This window comes from Panthera onca, chromosome F1 (genome assembly GCF_046562875.1).
Source record: "Panthera onca isolate mPanOnc1 chromosome F1, mPanOnc1 haplotype 2, whole genome shotgun sequence".
Classification (NCBI taxonomy): Eukaryota; Metazoa; Chordata; class Mammalia; order Carnivora; family Felidae; genus Panthera; species Panthera onca.
In genome coordinates this window covers 34533093-34552420 of record NC_138355.1, presented here as the reverse complement: position 1 = coordinate 34552420, position 19328 = coordinate 34533093, and the positions used below count along the sequence as shown (strand labels likewise).

The window sequence follows — 19328 nt, the reverse complement described above, 5'->3', positions numbered from 1 at the left end:
TGTTTGTAATATTTCCAATTGAATATTTCATTTTTGTGTGTGTGTTTATTTTTGAGAGAGAGACAGGCAGAGTGCGAGTGGGGAGGGGCAGAGAGAAAGGGAGACACAGAATCTGAAGTAGGCTCTAGGCTTTGAGCTGTCAGCACAGAGCCCATTCGGAGCTCGAACTCAAGAACCACAAGATCATGACCTGAGCCGAAGTCAGATGCTTAACCGACTGAGCCACCCAGGCGCCCCTTTCCTATTAAATATTTTAAAGAAAATAAGTTTTCAACTCAAGATTCTACAAAAACAAAACACAAAAAAACAAAGAAATAAATTAATAAAGGCACACATTAATGAAAGAGAAAAAAACTTCTAGATAAAGGTTATCTATAAAAAATCAAAATCCATCAGTCAAAAACCAAAACGTGGTTCAAAAAACCTGATCAAGAAAAAGAAAAAAGACTTCAATTGAATATGTAAGAATGAATAAGAACAATGTGAAATCAAAAAATGCTAATCCCAGAGTGTAGAGAATGGGATGGAGTCACTCATGTCAAGCAGGAGCCTATGTCAAGCGATGAGACGAGCAGTTAAAGGTACTGCAGCTAACAGGTATCACGGTGACCACCACCAGCTGACACCCCAGAACTGATAAAAGGCAGAAGCAGAGGTCTGCAGGGGCCCCAGACTGATTAAATTCCTTTATTATTCTTAAAAAATTTTTTTTTAACTTATTCATTTTTGAGAGACAAAGAATGAGTGGAGGAGAGGCAGAGAGAGAGGAACACACGGAATCTGAAGCAGGCTCCAGGTTCTGAGCTGTCAGCACAGAGCCCAACATGGGGTTCGAACTCATGAACCATGAGATCATGACCTGAGCTGAAGTCAGACGCTTAACCAACTGAGCCACCCAGGCTCCCCTTAAATCCCTTTAAAAAGGGAGGAATTTTGCAGCAAAATGTCAGACTTTCCAGACACTGACCCCTCTATGTCTGACCATTTACAAAAGGCAGCTGCCATTGAAGATTGCCCAATTGATTTCCCAATAAAACTGAGAGCCCTCACTGCTTGAACATAAGCAGTAAGTGCTAAGAGCTGCTGACCCAGACCTGACCAAGACTCATCTCAACTGCGTGCCCCCAGACTGACTTCGTGTTTGGTTCTTTAACATCCTATCCTTTGTGTTATCTTGTTTATTGTGTAGCTTGTCTTATGTTCTGCTCTGTGTACCGGTAAAAAGCCAGGTTAATCACATGGTGAAATGTCATTGAGTTTGAAATTCTGAACCTGCATTATAATTGTTAACCTTGATTTATGACTGAATAAAGCGAACGCTGTGGAAAGACACAGCCCGGGTGTGTGCCTTCATAGCATGCTCATGACACAAGGATAGTTTAATGCCAAAAAAATTGAAAACGTAAATGAAATCGATACTTTTCTAGGAAAAAAATATTTATCTCTTAAAAAGGCACCACACCCAGGTGGCTTTGAAGATGAGTTCCTCAAACCTAAGGAATAGATCATTCACACACTAGGTCTATTCCAGGTCATATAAAAAGAAACTAATATGGGTCGTTTTGAGACCTACCCTAAACTAATATCAAAACTAGACAAGGACAACTAAAGAAAACCATAAGCCAATTTCACTTATGAACCTAGACACAAAAGTCCTACATGAAATACACAACAATTTCATCCAGCAATGTACTGGAAGAATACATACCAGGACTGTAAGGATGGCTCAACATTAGAAAATCTATTATTGTAGTTTCTATTACTGCAGGGTAATGGAGAAAAGCTATATGATCATCTGTAAGACTAATACTGAAAGTATTTGGTAATAAATACCCATTTCTGATTTTAGGAAGCAATAAAACGAATTGGTAAACTAGAAAAAGAACAAAGTGCAATTAATTTTTTAAAAAGGTAAGTGCCAGAAACCTTCAAAAACCCATCATGAACGAAAGGTAAGATGCAATCCAAGTAACTTCGGAAAGAGGTAAGCAAGCCCTGAGGCTAGTAAACAGCGTTGTGCTGGATTCTTCAGAAAATGCAAAATTGTTATTTACAGATGAAATCTTACCTACAAAATCCAAGAGGATTATTAGAAAATAAAGGTTCAGCGAAGTGACCACATAGATCCGCACACCAAACCCCAAAGTATCCTAGGGCACAATAATAGTCCATTAGGAAGAGCAAATAAACCAAAGCAGCAACAAAAACTTCCAGGAAAAAAACCTAAAAAGAAATGTGCAAAACACCAAGGAAACTGGAAGACTTCAGCTGAATAACGAGGGAAGACTTGAATTAACGGAGAAATATCCACAGTGCTGGATGAGAAATCTCAATATTGTACTGGTATCAAATCTGGGCAAACTAATCTATGGAAAACCAAATCCCAGGAAGCCTCTGCTTTTGGCAGCAATCCACTATAGAATTTGAAACGGAATCCCAAACAAATACCGGAAAAAGGCTGCCATTTGGCGACAATCTGCCTAACGGCTGCAGGTTCCCGACGTCGCGTGCGGAAACGCCCTCTGAAGAGCGTGACAGCTAGTGCAGAACCGCCCCCGCGCCCGCAGCCCCGGCTAAAGGACTCGCGGCCGGATGTGGCCCGTGGCCACGCCCCTCTCTGCGTCGTGGGCGGGGCGCCTCCTGGGCTGCTGCCCCAGCGCGTTGCAGTCGCGCAGCGACCGCGTGGTAGAATATCCGGCTCCGTGGCTTTTGCTTCGGTGTTTCCTAGGCATCGTCGTGCAGGGAGTGTCGAGCCCGCCCCAAATGGTCGTTTCCCCTACAGTTTCCTGTAAGTGACGGTCGCAGTCAGTCCAGTGACTGGAAAAGGGCCGCATTGGCGTTTTCTTCCCCTTCCCGCTTCCCCCACCGCCCCTCAACGTCTCTCCCGACCTCTCGGCCACGCCCTGGGCTGTCCTCCTCCTCTTCCCAAAGGAGGCCGCTTCCAAAGCTCCAGGTTTCCCTAAAAGATAAGACCTTTCTCCTACGCTTCATTCATCTTAGCCGATCTCTGGTTTCTCGTATATATACTGTGGAGGGTGTGTTCTTGGTCTGACACTTCTCCCAGCCCTTCCTCTCGCTGCCACTGAGGGGTCCTGCGGGTACACACCATGGAAACGCGACTCCTCGCCCTTCTTTTAATATACCTTACCTGTCTACTACAGAATCTTCCAGCTTCCGACGGAACGGACCATCCCTCCCCGCACAGCGCCCTCCTTCCGTCCCCAAACCCTTCTTCTCGTTAAATAATAGCAACAATTAATGAAGGAGTGCCTTAGGCGTTAAGACCCTGACCTAAGCACTTCACAGGCATTATTTTAATCATTGCGACAATCTTTAGGGAGATACAAATGAGTAAACCGAAGCACAGGAAAGTTCAATAATTTGTTCAAGGTGACATAGCATGGATGTGGTGGAGTTGAAATTCGAATCCATTGCGTAGCTCACTCAAAAGCAGGTGCTGTAGTCCTTTCTCTTTAACGATACCTGGACATCCCCCTGTTAGTTGCTTCTGAGGAATTGTTTCTGAATGCTGTCTCGAGCATCCCTGTTTGTGGAAATTTGGCCTCTGTCTAGGAACTGTCAGAGCTCTCCTCGTGCAGACTCTTGAGAGTTCACGTTATATCAGAGGCTAAGATCTGAGCTTACTAATATTTTGTGTCCTCCAAATGTGCTTATTAATGCTTCTTAAAAATGTATTCCTAACCCAGTACTCGCTAACCAGCCCTCTTCCTTTGCCTCAGTATGACTTTTTCATTATCACTGTTCTCAGCAAACATTTGAGCAGCTAGTTTATGTAAGACAGTAAAGATAATTGGAGTTTCAAAGAACTCTGAGGTTTAGTTCCTGACCTCAAGGAGAAATATGAAATTTATTCATAAAAAAAGACCAGCAAAATAGCACACCAGCACTCAGTTGCACAGAAAAGTTCTACAGGAGCCACTTTGGACAAATTTGTTAACTGCTAGATTATGTCCTCATCTGTAAAATGTTAAGGTTAGGCTAGATCATTAAAGTTATGTGACTCTTAAGTTCAGAGAAATGAGTGATTACTACTGATGTGAGAACTGTTGGAGAGGCTGTATTGTGGTTTTTTTTTTTTTTTAATAGTGTATTCTTGAGACATTATAGAAACAAAGATTAGGTTGAAGGCTTTTCCTAGCACTTTTTTTTTTTCTTTTTCATTTTGAACATCTGATAATGGTTGGAACCTTGCCTTGGAAATAAAGTTCACATTCATATCACATTTTATACTCTAATTTTAGGAGATTCATGACCCATCCCTCCCTTCCAAAGCTTGCATGTTAAAGACCCCCCTGATTTAGGAGGATACAATGGACTGCAATTCAAAAGGCAAGACTAAACCAGAAGTAGAGGATCCTTATCTTGTAGGCAGAGTGGAACCATTGGAAGTTAAGAAATAAAGCCTGGCAGGAGTGTGAAGGGTGAATTAAAGTGGGAAAAGGCAGTGAGACTGGTTAGGCAGGCAGTGGAATAATTAGGTAGATAGTTTAGGAGATATTACAGGGCTGTGCCAAGCAGTAATGGAAATGGAGGGAAACTGCAAGAAATACTGGCAAGGACAAATCAAAAGGATGTGGTACCTGACTGGATATAGAATTTAAAGACAGGAAGGAGTCCATGATAACAAGGCTTGAGGCCTGTGCAGCCGTAGTTACATACCTTCTCTTTTTTATCTGTTTTTGATCGTACTGTGTCATTCCTGATGTATACATGTTCAAAGAGAGTATCATTACTGACCCAGTGGATAATAAGGGAATAATATGAACAACTATATACTCACAAATTCAACAACTCAGATGAAATAGACCACTATCAAAGCTACCAAAATGTACCCAAGAAGAAACAGATAAGCTGAATAGTACTGTAACTATTAAAGGAATCAAATTTGTATTTAAAAGTCCAGATGGCTTCACTGGTGAATTTTACCAAACATTGAAAGACAAAATAATAGTTCTACACAAGCTCTTCCAGCAGATAGAAGAAAGAAGACTTCCCAACTCATTTTTATGAAATCAAAATTATCTGAGACCAAAATCAGATAAAACCAATATAGACAAAACCAAATCCATATTTCTCATGAACAAAGATGCAAGAATCCTCAAGAAATTTAGCAGATTGAATCCAACATGTTAGAAGAAAAATGCTTTGTGACCATGTGTCATTTATCCTAGGAATTCAAGTCTGGCTCAACATTCAGAAATCAGTATAATCTACCACATTAACAGACTAAACAGGAAAAACTACATGATCCTCTGAATAGATGCAAAAAAAAAAAAAAACCACTAAACAAAATTCAACATCCATGATTTTTTAAAACTCAGCATCACAAACCTGAGAGGTTTCATCTGTGCTCCTAAAAACAAACAAACAAACAAACAAACAAATCAATAAATAAATAAATAAAAATTTGGTTCATCCAAGATGAGGTCAAATTCATGTCTGGAGCCCCAAAAAAGAATCCAACCCATTTAGAGGTCATTGGTTCTTTAATAGCTATGGTAATGACCATCTTCTGAGGACTTCACAAGAGGACTCTCAGGCTGGGACTCCTTGAGCAGTTGAGATGTGCCTGGCCAGATTCTGGCTTTCCAAGCAAAACTGCTCTGGCAATTCAGCATCCCTACGCCTACTCCATCAAAGAGACCACATCGGTAAAATGGCAGAGAGATAATGAAGAGTGAGGAGGGGTGGTAGCGTTTGACATGGTCTTAGTAGTCTCTTCAAGAGATGGCATTCACTACTTTTCTATGCATTTGTTTCTATCTTAAAAATTGTGCATTTTTACTTCAGCAAACAAATAGAATATAACCATAACATTTATAACGTATGTGGCTGTCTTTATATCTCAATGTTAAGAAAAAAAAACAATCTAGGAATAGAAGGGCTCTGATTAAAGGCATCCCCAAAACCTAGAGTTACATCACACTTAATGGGGGAAAGACTGAATGTTCCCTCCTCCCAAGATTGGGAACCTGACAAGGATGTACATTTTCCCTACTCATACCCAATATTTTGGTGAAGTCCTAGCAATTGGAGTAAGGAAGAAAAATAAAAGGCATTCTGATTGGAAAGCAAGAAATAAATTTATCTTGATTTTCAGATGACGTAACTGTCTATGTAGTAAAGCTCAAAAATCTACATAGAGGTCCTAATGTTAAGAAATGAACTTAGTAGGGTGTCAGGTAAAAGGTGAAACAATTGTGTTTCTACACTAGCAATGAACAATTGGAAGGTGACCCACTCCTCTCTCCCACAAATGAAATACTTAGGTATAAATCTAACAAAATATGTGCAGGATCTTTATGCTGAAAAGTACAAAATGCCAATGAAAGAAAGCAATGGACACCCATACAGTATTCATGGATTAAAGATTCAGTATAGTTAAGATGTCAATTCTTCCCAAATTGATCTGTGCATTTAATACAACTGCAATAAAAATCCTATCAGGATTTTTGTACATATAGATTAGTTGAATCTAAAAGTTATAAGGAAAGATAAAGGAACTAGAATAGCAAAAACAACTTTACAAGTGAGAGCAAAATTGAAGAATCCACACAATCTAGTTGTATGGCATACTGTGAAGCTATAGTAATCAAGACAATATGGTATTGGTGAAAGGATAGACACATAGACCAATGGAATAGAATAGAGTCCAGAAATAGACCCACAAAAATTGGCCAACTCATTTTTGACAGAGGTGCAAATGCAATTCAATGAAGAAAGCACAGCCCTTTCTATACATGGTGCTGGAAAAACTGGATATCCACATGTGAAAAAATGAACCTTGACCTACATCTCACACCACATATAAATATTAAATCAAAGCTGGATCGTAGACCTAAAAGTAAAAGTTAAAATATGAAACTCTTGAGGAAAACATAAGAGAAAACAATTTTTGTGACTTTGGACTAGGCAAAGAGTTCTTAGATACAATACCGAAAGCACCATATTTAAAGGAGAAGACTGATATGGGGTGCCTGGGTGGCTCAGTTGGTTAAGTGTCTGACTTCAGGTCATGATCTCACGGTCCATGGGTTCAAGCCCCGTGTTGGGCTCCATGCTGACAGCTCAGAGCTTAGAGCCTGCTTCAGGTTCTGTGTCTCCCTCTCTCTCTGCCCCTTCCTCACTTGTGCTCTCTCTCCATCTCTCAAAAAAATGGATAAACATTAAAACATTTTTTTAAAAGAAAAGATTGATAAATTGGACTTTACCAAAATTAAAATATTTTGCTACATGAAGGATACTACAAAGAAAATGAAAGGTATGAAAAAGAAAAAGAAAAAGAAGATGAAAGGTATGGCTAAATGTCACAAAAGACTTGTGTCCAAAATATTTAAAGAATTTTCAAAACCTAACAAGAAAACAACTCAATAAAAAACGGGCAAAGTTTGAACAGACACTTCACTAAAGGTATACAGATGGCAAATAAGCACATGAAAAGATGTTCAGCATCATTAATCATTAGGGAAATGTAGATTAAAACCACAAGAAATATTACACATCTATTAAAATGGATAAAATAAGTAACAGGACTAAGTGCCAGCAAAGATGTGGAGAAACCAGAACAGTTGCTACAGGAATGCAAAATAGTACAGCCACTTTGGAAAGCAGTTGTTCAGTTTCTTATAATGAAGTTAAACATACATTTACCATATAATCCAACAATTCCACTTCTGTATGTTGTCTCAGAGAAATGAAAGCATACGTTGACACAAAAATACGTACATAAATGTTTATAGCAGCATTTTTAGTAATTGTCTGAAATGTCCCAAAGCAAAGCTGGTTCAACATTTGAACATCAGTCAGTGTAATTCACCATGTTAGCACACTAAACAAGAAAAACTACATGAACTAAATGCCGTTCAGTGTGTAAATGGATAAACACATTGTGATTCATCCATACAATGGAATAGTATGCAGAAATAAAAAAGAACAAACTAATGGGGCGCCTGGGCGGCTCAGTCGATTAAGCATCGACTTCAGCTCGGGTCATGATCTCGCAGTTTGTGGGTTCGAGCCCCACGTCAGATTCTGTGCTGACAGCTCAGAGCCTGGTGCCTGCTTTGGATTCTGTGTCTCCCTCTTTGTTCCTCCCCCACTGGTGCTCTGTTTCTCTCTTTCTCTCTCTCTCAAAAATAAATAAACATTAAAAAAAAAAAAGGAAGAAACTATTGATATATGCAGCAACTCAAATGTGTTTATTAAGCAAAGGAAGCCAATCTCAAATGGTTACATACTGTATGATTCCATTTATTTGATATTCTGGAAAAGGCAAAACTAAAGGGACAGAGAGCACACCAGTGATTGCTAAGGTTTAAAGGTTTTGAAAGGGTCTGACTGCAAAGGAGTAACATGAAGGAATTTTTTGAGATACTGGAATTGTTCTGTATACTGTTAATGGTTGTTAAAAGAATTTATGCGTGTGTTAAAATGCATAGTACTGTGTGCACACACACTCATACTGTATGCAAATTTAAAAGTAGATTTTTTAAGTTAAAAAAAAAAAAGCACTGTAGTTTGTCCAGAATCTCTCTTAAAATCCTACCCTTGACTTCGACAATCCCTCCAGCCACAATGCCAATTTTTCTGTATAAAACTGTGTTTCATAAAATATAGTTTATGTTTCTTGGCTCTGTCTCCTTGCTTACCATTCATTCTTTCAAAACATAGTTTAAAACCTTCAGCAACATAATGCATGCACATGATTAAAAGATCAAGGAGTGTGGACGGTTTATGATGAAAAACAATTGTCTCCATCCCATTTGCTTTCTTCTAATTTTAGATTCAAACCTTTGACAAACTGAGTTGAAAAAAAAAAGAAATATAAGCAAATGCAAAGACTAAAAAAAGTTTATTATTATAATAAAAATTAAAAAATAAAGGATATATCAACAGATATATTGCTCTAAAAACTTAGAACATGAAAATGTTAATGACTCTGCTTATGTAGACCTATAAATCTGTCTACAACCCAGTTATACAAGAAATCCAAATTTATTTTTCTATAATTCTTATTTTCTTTTCGAAGGCTTCACTCAACTGGAGAGGGATGAAACCTGCTGTCTGCCAATTTGGAGTTTGAGGGATGGGGATAGAGAGATGAGGAAGCAGGGAGTGGTTTTCATGTTTCCACAGCATGGGTGGGGGGAAGATACTCAACTAGACTTCAGTGTTATCTGTTCATTCAGGTACCTTTTGAGATGTCCGTCGTTCTGTCTGGTCCTGCCACTGATCCATGCTATTTGCTACTGAGATGTCTTCATTCCTGTCGCCTAGTCCCATCAGGTATGGTGGCTCTCTCTCTGTTACTTCCATGTCATGCCATGCAGGGATACCAAATGCAAGGTGATTTAAAGCCTGGTCAGCATAATCTGTCCTCCTGCTCATTTTTTCTCTGGTATCATGTTACTATCCCACAGCTCAGAGTATAGCCTCCCTTTCCCCCGGCCTTAGATTCCTCGTATTTGCATGGATCCTTACTACTTCTCTGGTGTCCAATGAATCAGAGTACAGGGTTTATCTTTTTGAGGTCTATCAACTTGTATACTCCTATCACTTCCCCACAATATCTATTTTCTTCTTCCTTCGTCTGAAAATTTCTTTCTAGTCTTGTTGCAGCTTGGGGTGGGGGTATGGGGAAGTGAGACTCAGTCCAATTCTCTCCAGTTATATTTCTCCCAAATATTGTATCTATATATGGAACCTTCTCTATTCTCCTAATGGCTTACAATTTTAGAAATCAAATTCAGGAAGAATTCTTTTTTTTCTGTTTACTACCCTGCTTTATTCCGTCCCTAAAACAATGAGCTCACAGCTGCCTAGCTGCCTACAAGGAGTAAGGACTAAGAGAAGGAATAAAAGGGAGGAGAGATAAGAAAAAGATGAGCCAAAAGGAGAAGAAAAGTTGACATTTCAAAATATTATCCAGTCACATAAAAACATGTTGAAATGACAAATTGGTAGAATAATGTTCGCTAATATTTATCAAACACGTACTATGTACCAGATATTATTTTAAGAACTTTAGGTGTATCAACTAATCATCATAACAATAATTAAATAGGTGCCATTACTGGGGCGCCTGAGTGGCTCAGTCAGTTAACCGTCCGACTTTGGCTCAGGTCATGATTTCACGGTTTGTGGGTTCGAGCCCTGCATCAGGCTCTGTGCTGACAGCTCAGAGCCTGGAGTCTGCTTCGGATTCTGTGTCTCCCTCTCTCTCTGCCTCTCCCCTGCCTGCTCGCTTTCTTTCTCTCTTTCTTTCTTTCTCAAAAATAAATTTAAAAAAATTTTTAAAAATAGGTGCCATTACTATTCTGATTTTACAAATAAGGAAGCCGAGATACCAGATGGATTAATTCAGCTAAGCTTTGTTCAGTAGTGTCCCAGCTTGTATTCAAACCCAAGAAGTCTGGCTCTGTAGTCCACCTTCTTAACTACCATGCCATTGATTCTCAAATGACCTCTCCCAAGGGCTATTTGGAAATGCATGGGAGTATGGATCTAGCTTTCCTAATGACTGGGGAGTGTTACTAGCATTTAGTGGTTAGTGGCCCAAAATAATTGTCCTGTTATGTGAAGGATGATCCTGAAAAATAAAGAATTGACCCATCCAAAATGTAAATAGAACTCTCATTGAGAAACACTGCAGTATAGTACCTCTGAATTGCCAAGATTGACTCAAAGAGTTAACAAAACAAAACTTCTTCATGGGAGAAGTCATAAATGTTATCCAAAACACAAATTGATAGGCAGATTTTCCACTTAGTTCTTTTAAGATTTTCAGGGAATAGGTGAGTCCCATATTATATATGATAATCTCCTCCAGAATATGAAAGGATATAGAATACCTTTTAATTGATTTTATGAAGCTAATGAAACACATACAAATTAGATTTTGAGATATATTACTAGAGACAAAGAGGGACATTTCATTATGATAAAAGGGTCAATATATCAGGAATGTATACACACTATAGTGTGTTGAATAGTATCCCCTTCAAAACTCATGTCCACCCAGAACCTTAGAATGGGACCTTATTTGGAAATAGTCTTTCCAGGTGTATTTTGTTACGATTAGATCACACTGGAATCAGGGGGATAGGAGGAACCTGAGTCCAGTGACTGGTGGTGGTGTGAGAAGAGGAGAAGAAGGGTGTTGTAAGAAGATATGAACGAGGGGGATCATGTGACTATCAAGCCAGCAACTGGAGTTATGTGCCACAGGCCAAGGAACATCTGGGGGCAGGAGAAGCTGGAAATGGAAAGGAAAGATTCTTTCCTCGAGCCTTTAGAGGGAGAAAATATTTGCAAACCACACATCCAGTCCAATATGGTATTAATATTAAACATTTATAAAAGGAATTCATAAATTCAAACCAAAAAATAAAACCCCCAAAAAACCCAATTTAAAAATGGGCAGAGGACTTGAATAGACATTTCTCCAAAAAGACATGCAAATGGCCAACAGGTACATGAAAAGGTGTCCAGCAACACTCCTCACCAGGGAAATACAAACCAAAACCACCATGCAAGAGTGGGGTGCCTGGATGGCTAAGTCGGCTGAACGTCTGACTTGATTTTGGCTCAGGTCATTATCCCAGGCTTATAGGATCAAGCCCCACAGGCTCTGCACTGGGTATGAAGCCTGCTTAAGATTCTCTCTCTGCCTCTCACTTTGTCCCTCCCCTGTTCTCTCTCTCTCTCTCTCTCTCTCTCTCTCTCTCCCTCTCTCTCCCCCTCTCAAAAAAAAAAAAAAAATCCCTCTTTCTCTCCCTCTGTCCCTTTCCACCTCTCACGTGTGCTCTCTAAAATAAAAAATAAGAAAAATATTTTAAAAACACTAAATCACAATGAGATATCCCCTCATACTTGTTAGGATGTCTGTTATCAAAAAGATAAGATAACAAATGCTGGCAAGGTTGTTGAGAAAAGGGAATCTTTGTATACTGTTGATGAGAATGTAAACTGGTACAGCCACTATGAAAAGCTGTATTGAAGTTCCTAACAAAATTACAAATAGAACTATCATATGATCTAGCAATCTCATTTCTGGGTATGTAAACAAAGGAAACAAGATCACTGTCTTGAAGACATACCTCTACTCCCAGGTTTCTTTGTTTTTTAAAGCTCATCTGTTTTGAGAGAGAGAGAGAGCATACATGAGCCGGGGAGGGTTAGGGAGAAAGGGAGAGAGAGAAAACCAAGAAGACTCCACTGACAGCCAGTGGGAAGCCCGACACGACACGGGGCTCAGTCCCACAGACTGTGAGATCATGACGTGAGCTAAAATCAAGAGGAACACTTAACTGACTCAGCCACCCAGGCGCCCCTGTTTGTTTGTTTCTGTTAAGTAGACTCCACACCCAGCACAGAGCCCAGTGCAGGGTTTGAACTCATAACACCGAGGTCAAGACCTGAGCCGAGATCAAAAGTCAGACACTAGCCACCTGCCCCACTCCCATATTTATTGGAGCATTATTCACAATAGCCAAGATACAGGGTGTATCTTACCTTTTGTGACAATATGGGTGAAGCTGGAGGGCATTATGCTAAATGAAATAAGCCAGTCAGAGAAAGACATATACTGCATGGTATTACTTATGTGTGGAATCTAAAAAATGAAACGTTGAACTCATAAAAACAGTAGAGAAATAGTTGCCAGGGGCCAGGTGTTGGGGGAGAGAGAGAGAGAGAGAGAGAGAGAGAGAGAGAGGTTGATAAAAGGATACAAACTTTTAGTTGCAGTAAGAATAATACCTAATCTATTACATAGTAACTGCAGTTGATGATACTGTGTCTATAATTAAGTTTGAACTTAAATGCTCTGACTAAAAAAAAAAAGAAAAAGTAAACCTGAGAGTTGATGGATGTGTTAATCAACTCTATGGTGGGAATCTTTTCACAATGTATACATATATCTAATAATCACATTGTACCCTTTAAATATTTTACAGTTTTGTCAGTTTACCTCTGTACCTGAGAAAAAAATATTGGTACATGGCTAGATGGACAGGTCAATGAACTAACACAAGAAAAAAAATACAGACAGATTTGATATCTGATAAATGAGTCACCTCAAATCAGTAGGGAAAAGTTGGCTTATTTAAGAAATAGTGTTGATACAACTAGCTATCTGGGAAAAAAATTAAAGCCAGGTCCATACTTCAACCTTGTATTCAGGTAGGTTCCAGATGGATCAAATATCTAAGTGCAAAAAAAAAAAAAGAGAAACCAAAAAGAGTCGCAAGAAACCACTAGGAGATTATTAAAATAATCAACTGGAGAGTAATGCAGGGTCATTGAGTGCAACAGTCAAGAAAGAATTCTTGAGACATTTACGGCACAACTTACTAAGTTTATTTAAACAGCACGGGGACACGACCTGTGGGCAGAAAGAGCTGCACTTGTGCTGTGTGAGGCTGGTGGTTATGTGCTCAGTAATCAAAGAGAAGGGCCCATGCAGGGAGTATCAGATTACAAAAGTTTCTTCAAATTTCTTTGAATTTCTACTTGTAAAACTACTTTTGCAAGATTCCTCTGGTGCTTATCATTCTTCAGTATTAACTATCGGTGAGATATACAGGCAGTCAGGAGACCCTTAAAGAACGGAGCAAGCAGCACGTTTTTGATCCTTATTGAACCTATGCAGGCTTTAGGTCAGCCTTCTGGGCTAAGGGTAAACATTTTTCTGCTTCTGTCCCTCATCAGAGAGGAAGGCCTTTGTGAGATGTGTATATCTCACAAAACCCAGAAGCCATGAAATAAACAATGATAAATTATATCAAATACACATGAAACACCTAGCAGTCATACTCCTACATATATTTTCTGGGTAAATTCATGCACTTTTATTCCAGTATACCTTCATGTACAAGAATGTTTATGGCAGTTTTGGTCATAACAGTCAAAATATAGAAAGAAGCCAAATATCAATCAACAATAGAATACATAAATAAATTATAATACAGGTGTATAGTAAAGAATTTAACCTTGCCCAAAGAGAGATCTAACCTTTGCCCTTGACTTCTGGGTGGTAATATTGAAACCCTTAGAATGTCTTGCCTGGTAGTGTCTTTGTTTGCTTAGGGGCCTTGGATCATGTGATTTAGGATGGGGCATAGGCTGATAGTCAGTTTCAGGTGGACCTCCAGAGGGGCTAGAGATTGAGACCAGCCATGTGGGTAGTCAGTCATGTCCATGTAACAGAGCACTAATAAAAACTCTGGATACCAGGGCTTGGGTGAGCTTCTCTAGTTGGCAATACTCCATGCATATTGTCACACATCATGCTGGGAATCCCTAACTTTTCAGTCCATGTCAGAAGTGAGTGTGCTCTTGGGGATCCTGGAATATCCTTACAATGGGATACATTGCAATCATAAAAAATATTAAGGAATCCTTTTCTTACCGATTAGGAATGGCCTTCCAGTTATTAAGTCACAGACTGGTGTATAAAATATGCTACTGTTTATGGAAATGGTGGTGGAGGAAAAAATATTTATACCTATTGGCCTATAACTGGATACAAATGTTTCTGATACACGAGAAATTTGCAAAACTTGTTGCCTTTGAGAAAAATTAGGTGGATGGTTGATAGGTGTGGAAAGGAGACTTTTTAACCTTTTAAATTTTGAACCATGTGAACATAATCCTTACTCAAAAGTAAATAAATTTAAATAAAGAAAGTCTATGTATCTCTATTTTATTGAAGCAAATGATTATTTTTTTCTTTTTAGGACAAAAGATGAATCATAAAAAAAGAAAAAAAAGAAGTAAAAACAAAAGGAGGAAACAACCACATGTTAAACCTTTCTGAGGCATTGTGCACATCATGTTTAAAGAGTTTATTTTGTGATTGGTTTGCATTTTCACTGGTTTGTCATGATTACAGTCACAGTGTCCAATTTGTTAAGGAAAAAACTATGTGTATAATTTTGCTTGTTGATTGCATGCAATGTAAATATACTTTAAAATTTAGATTCATAGTGCCATCTCTTAAATATCTCTATCAAGATTAGTAGAGCAGACCCACATACTTCAAACCATCAAACAATGCCAGTTGGATTATTTTTACCTCTGTACCTTGAGAAAGATGGCATTCAGTAAACAGTTGTCTCTTTTCAAATTTTATTTTTTTATTTTTTTATTTTTTTTCAACGTTTATTTATTTTTGAGACAGAGAGAGACACAGCATGAACGGGGGAGGGGCAGAGAGAGAGGGAGACACAGAATCGGAAGCAGGCTCCAGGCTCTGAGCCATCAGCCCGGAGCCCGACGCGGGGCTCGAACTCACGGACCGTGAGATCGTGACCTGAGCTGAAGTCGGACGCTTAACCGACTGAGCCACCCAGGCGCCCCTCAAATTTTATTTTTGAAAATACATATTAACATAGTTTCATATAATGATACTAAACTCAGTATAATTGATACACAGAATTGCAAGTCCTTAGTAAAGGAATCTGTTGAAAGTAAAACCATGTACAATGACTCTCAAAATAAATATGATCAAAGCAGCAAAGATGGTTTTCATCTTGTCTTCCATTTTCTGTGGAACAGTTCGGGCAGTAGCTGCTCTTCCCAATCAGGGCCTTAAAATCACATTTTAAATCTCTATGTAAGAGCACATAGCAAACAGTACTGTATTTGTTGCCAATGATAAAAGTTGAGCTCTCAAGGAAAAACCAGAATTTTGGTAAATCTGTATCCACTACTCATTTTCCCTCTTTGTCTTAGATCATGAGGTTAACAGTTTATCCAAACTTAATGACTTTTCTGATGAGATTAGTAATGATGTTAATGAATATGTATTTTTTATGTTGTATAACTAAGGGAGTTACTTTTTAGAAGATCTGCATAATTTAGTAGACCAATATTTCTCAGATAATCAATGCACGATGTTACAGAATCATGGACCAGTAAAAGCCGTTTGAAGTACGAAGTTGACTAATGGATTTTAATGGAATAGAGTATGAAAATCATTGCTATGATTTCATATTCCACATTGTAACTAACTGTTTTGGTCTCTGAACTGTGGATAATTTGTTTTTTTTTTTTTTTAATTGTGGTAAAATGTACATAATATAAAATTCACCATTTTCACCATTTAAAAAAATCTTTTCAATGTTTTTATTTATTTTTGAGAAAGAGAGAGAGAGGGTAAGAGAGAGCGCATGAGCTGGGGAGGGGCAGAGAGAAAGGGAAACACAGATTCTGAAGCAGGCTCCAGGCTCCGCGCTGTCAGCACAGGGCCCGATGGGGGGCTCAAACTGCGGGATCATGACCTGGGCCAAAGTTGGACGCTCAACCAACTGAGCCACCCAGGCACCCCTTAACCATTTTTTAAAGTGTACAGTTGAGTGGCATTAGGTGTATTCACATTGTTGTGCAACCACCACCCATTACATATCCAGAATTTTTCATCATCCCCAACTGAAATTCTGTACCCATTATAGTAGTACCCTAGTTCCCCCTCCCAGCAGGATTGAAAAAAAACTAATAAAATACTTTTCCCTCTTCTAAGTGCGTATCTGTGAGAGGGTGAATTTTCTTCAGATACTTCAGTTAAAACGTCTTATCACAATAGGTTGAATGCAGAAGCAGGTATAAGTAGTCATATGTATTCGTTTCCCATTACTGTGTGAAAAATAACCACAATCATAGCAGCTGAAAACAACACCCATTTGTATCAGTTTCTGTGAGTCAGGAGTCTGGATTCAGATGGGCTCCTCAGGGTCTTTGTACAAGGTCTCGCAAGGCTAAAATTAAGACGTTGGCCAAGGGCACAATTTCATCTGAGGCTCAGGGTCCTTGTCCAAGTGCACTGCTTATTGGCAGAATTCAGTGCCTTGGAGTTACAGCGCCAGAGTCCCTGTTTTCTGGCCAGCTGTTGGCCGGGGACTGCTCTCGGCAACCGGAGGCCGCTCACAGGTCCCTGCCATGTGACAACATTAGTCTTTGCTTCCCACAACATTGTAACTACTTCTCCAAAGCCAGCAGGAAAATCTCACTCCAGTCTGCTATGATGGAGTCTTATATAACCTAACACAGTCACAGGAGTGACTCTATCATCACCTTCACCACATTCTTTTGGCTAGAAGCAAGTTGTCGGTTCTCCCTCACTCCCTTGACTCACTGGGGTCACCTTAGGGTGTGTTTACTCCAGGCATTACAGATGTTCAATAAACGTAAAAACAACATCACTCTTCTCACTAATATACTAATATGCAATAGTATATGCATATTATAGAATATGCATATTATATACTATGTATATGCATATATACTATGTATATACTCTGTGTATACTATATATACATATATATGTATGTATGTATATTTGTGTGTTTATATATATATATATATAGGATTAAAAATATGTTAATGTGTAATGGGTTTCTAGTTGTTATTTTAAATGAAGTTTGTAAAGATTGAATTTATCAGTTTTAATTTCTAATACAGTAAATATTGATAGATATAACCCTTATAAACAACAGTTCTTTGGGATTCTTAATAAATTTTAAGAGTATGAAGTGTCCTGAGACAAAAAACATAAGAACTGTTAATATAATAAATCCTAATGGCAATTCTACACAACAAACAGTTGGCATTTTCCAAATCCTTTCTGAGACTCATAGAAATACATTTTTAAAAATTTACAATTTGACAATAAATTTCATAATAAAAAATAAATAAATAAAAATAAAATTGGAATGACACAGAAAAAAAAATTTAACATTTTTATTTACTTTTGAGAGACAGAGCGTGAGTGGGGGAGGGGCAGAGAGAGAGAGAGAGGGAGACACAGAATCTGAAGCAGGCTCCAGGCTCTGAGCTGTCAGCAGAGTCCAATGCGGGGCTCGAACCCACCAACTGTGAAATCATGACCTGAGCCGAAGTCGGATGCTCAACCGACTGAGCCACCCAGGTGCCCCTAGAAATACATTTTACATTGTGACCTAGCATACATATACATATGCATATATACATATTCACGGATACATAACCAAGGCAAAAGTTTCATGAAGTAATACTTATGTGAGGTACGCACTGATATTTTCTACTCTATTGCTAAGAAAAGCAAATTCCTAGTCACAACTCAATACACTGATTTCATGAACCACTCAATAGGTCAGGACCTTAAGTCTGAAAATCCAGGTTTATCATAGAACCGCTTGAAAAACATTTAAAAATACATATTTTCAGGGCTAAGCAAGTACTGTTTCCACCCAAGTGAACAGGAAAGGGGAAGAAAAAGAGTGAATCTATGCTTTCCTTCTCCCTTGAAGCACTCTTATGAGAATAGCCAGGGTTGATATTTTTCTGGGGATTATCTGATTCTGGCCATGGAAAGACTGAGTCATGAGAGTACATATCCTGGGTTATTCTGCATTAGACATTTAGTTATCCTAAGCAGAAATGTTTCCAAGTAAAGAGAAGGTGTTACTGAAATGCCCAGCACTGTGCTTGTGGCAACTGTGAGTACTAGGCTGTTCCTAGAGGATAGGATTTTATTGGAAGAAAAGCAGTTTTCCAGGAATCCAGGTTGCTGCCGGAGAGGGGGGGAGGCCTTTACAGCGGATGAGAAGGGGGTTCAAATTCTGGTATAGCAGTTACTCTCTGTACAACTTTGGAAAACTCACAAACTGCCTAAACTCTGTAGAGTGGGATAAAAATACCTGCCTCGCCATGTTGTTTGTGTGGATAAAATGACCTAATTGTGCACTGTGCCGAGCACACATAGTAAGTGTCCCAAGATGGCAGGTTGTTTTCTTGCTGTTCTTGCCATGATGTGCTCTTTGATGTTGGGCATGCTAGAAATGGTGCTGCTGCCTCACCTACCTCCCAGGGGAAGTGTGGAGGTCAATGAAAAAATGGATCACAGGACAGAAATATCATGTGCTGTTAGATGGGAAGGAGGTGCCCAGAATGGAGCCTGGGGACAGGGCCCTGAGGACACAGAGGGCAGGTGAGTGGGTAGAAAGCAAGAGCCCACGGGTAGAAAGCAAGGTGCCTCTTAGCATGGAGGGAGGGACTCAGAGTAATCCTCTTCTGGTTCCAGGAGCTTTATGTGCCTTAATCTCAGTTAATCCCCACAACAACAGGGTCATGTAAAAATTATTACTCAAATGAGAAAACAGACTCAACAAGTTTAAATTTTTTTTTAATCTTTATTTATGTTTGAGAGAAAGAGTGTGAGCAGGGGAGGAGCAGAGAGAGGGGGAGACACAGAATCCGAAGCAGGCTCCAGGCTCTGCGCTGTCAGTGCAGAGCCCGACACGAGGCCCGAACTCACGAACCGTGAGATC

The 19328-nt window shown here is 39.1% G+C and overlaps 1 long non-coding RNA gene across 1 annotated transcript; it reads left to right on the top strand.

The window, feature by feature from the left end:
* The first annotated feature begins 2604 nt into the window (after positions 1–2604).
* On the top strand, positions 2605–17219 carry LOC132686246 (uncharacterized). The gene is made up of 3 exons (XR_009613535.3): positions 2605–2788; positions 9210–9306; positions 14760–17219. It is a non-coding gene; the product is annotated as an uncharacterized LOC132686246 (long non-coding RNA).
* Positions 17220–19328: the final 2109 nt, after the last annotated feature.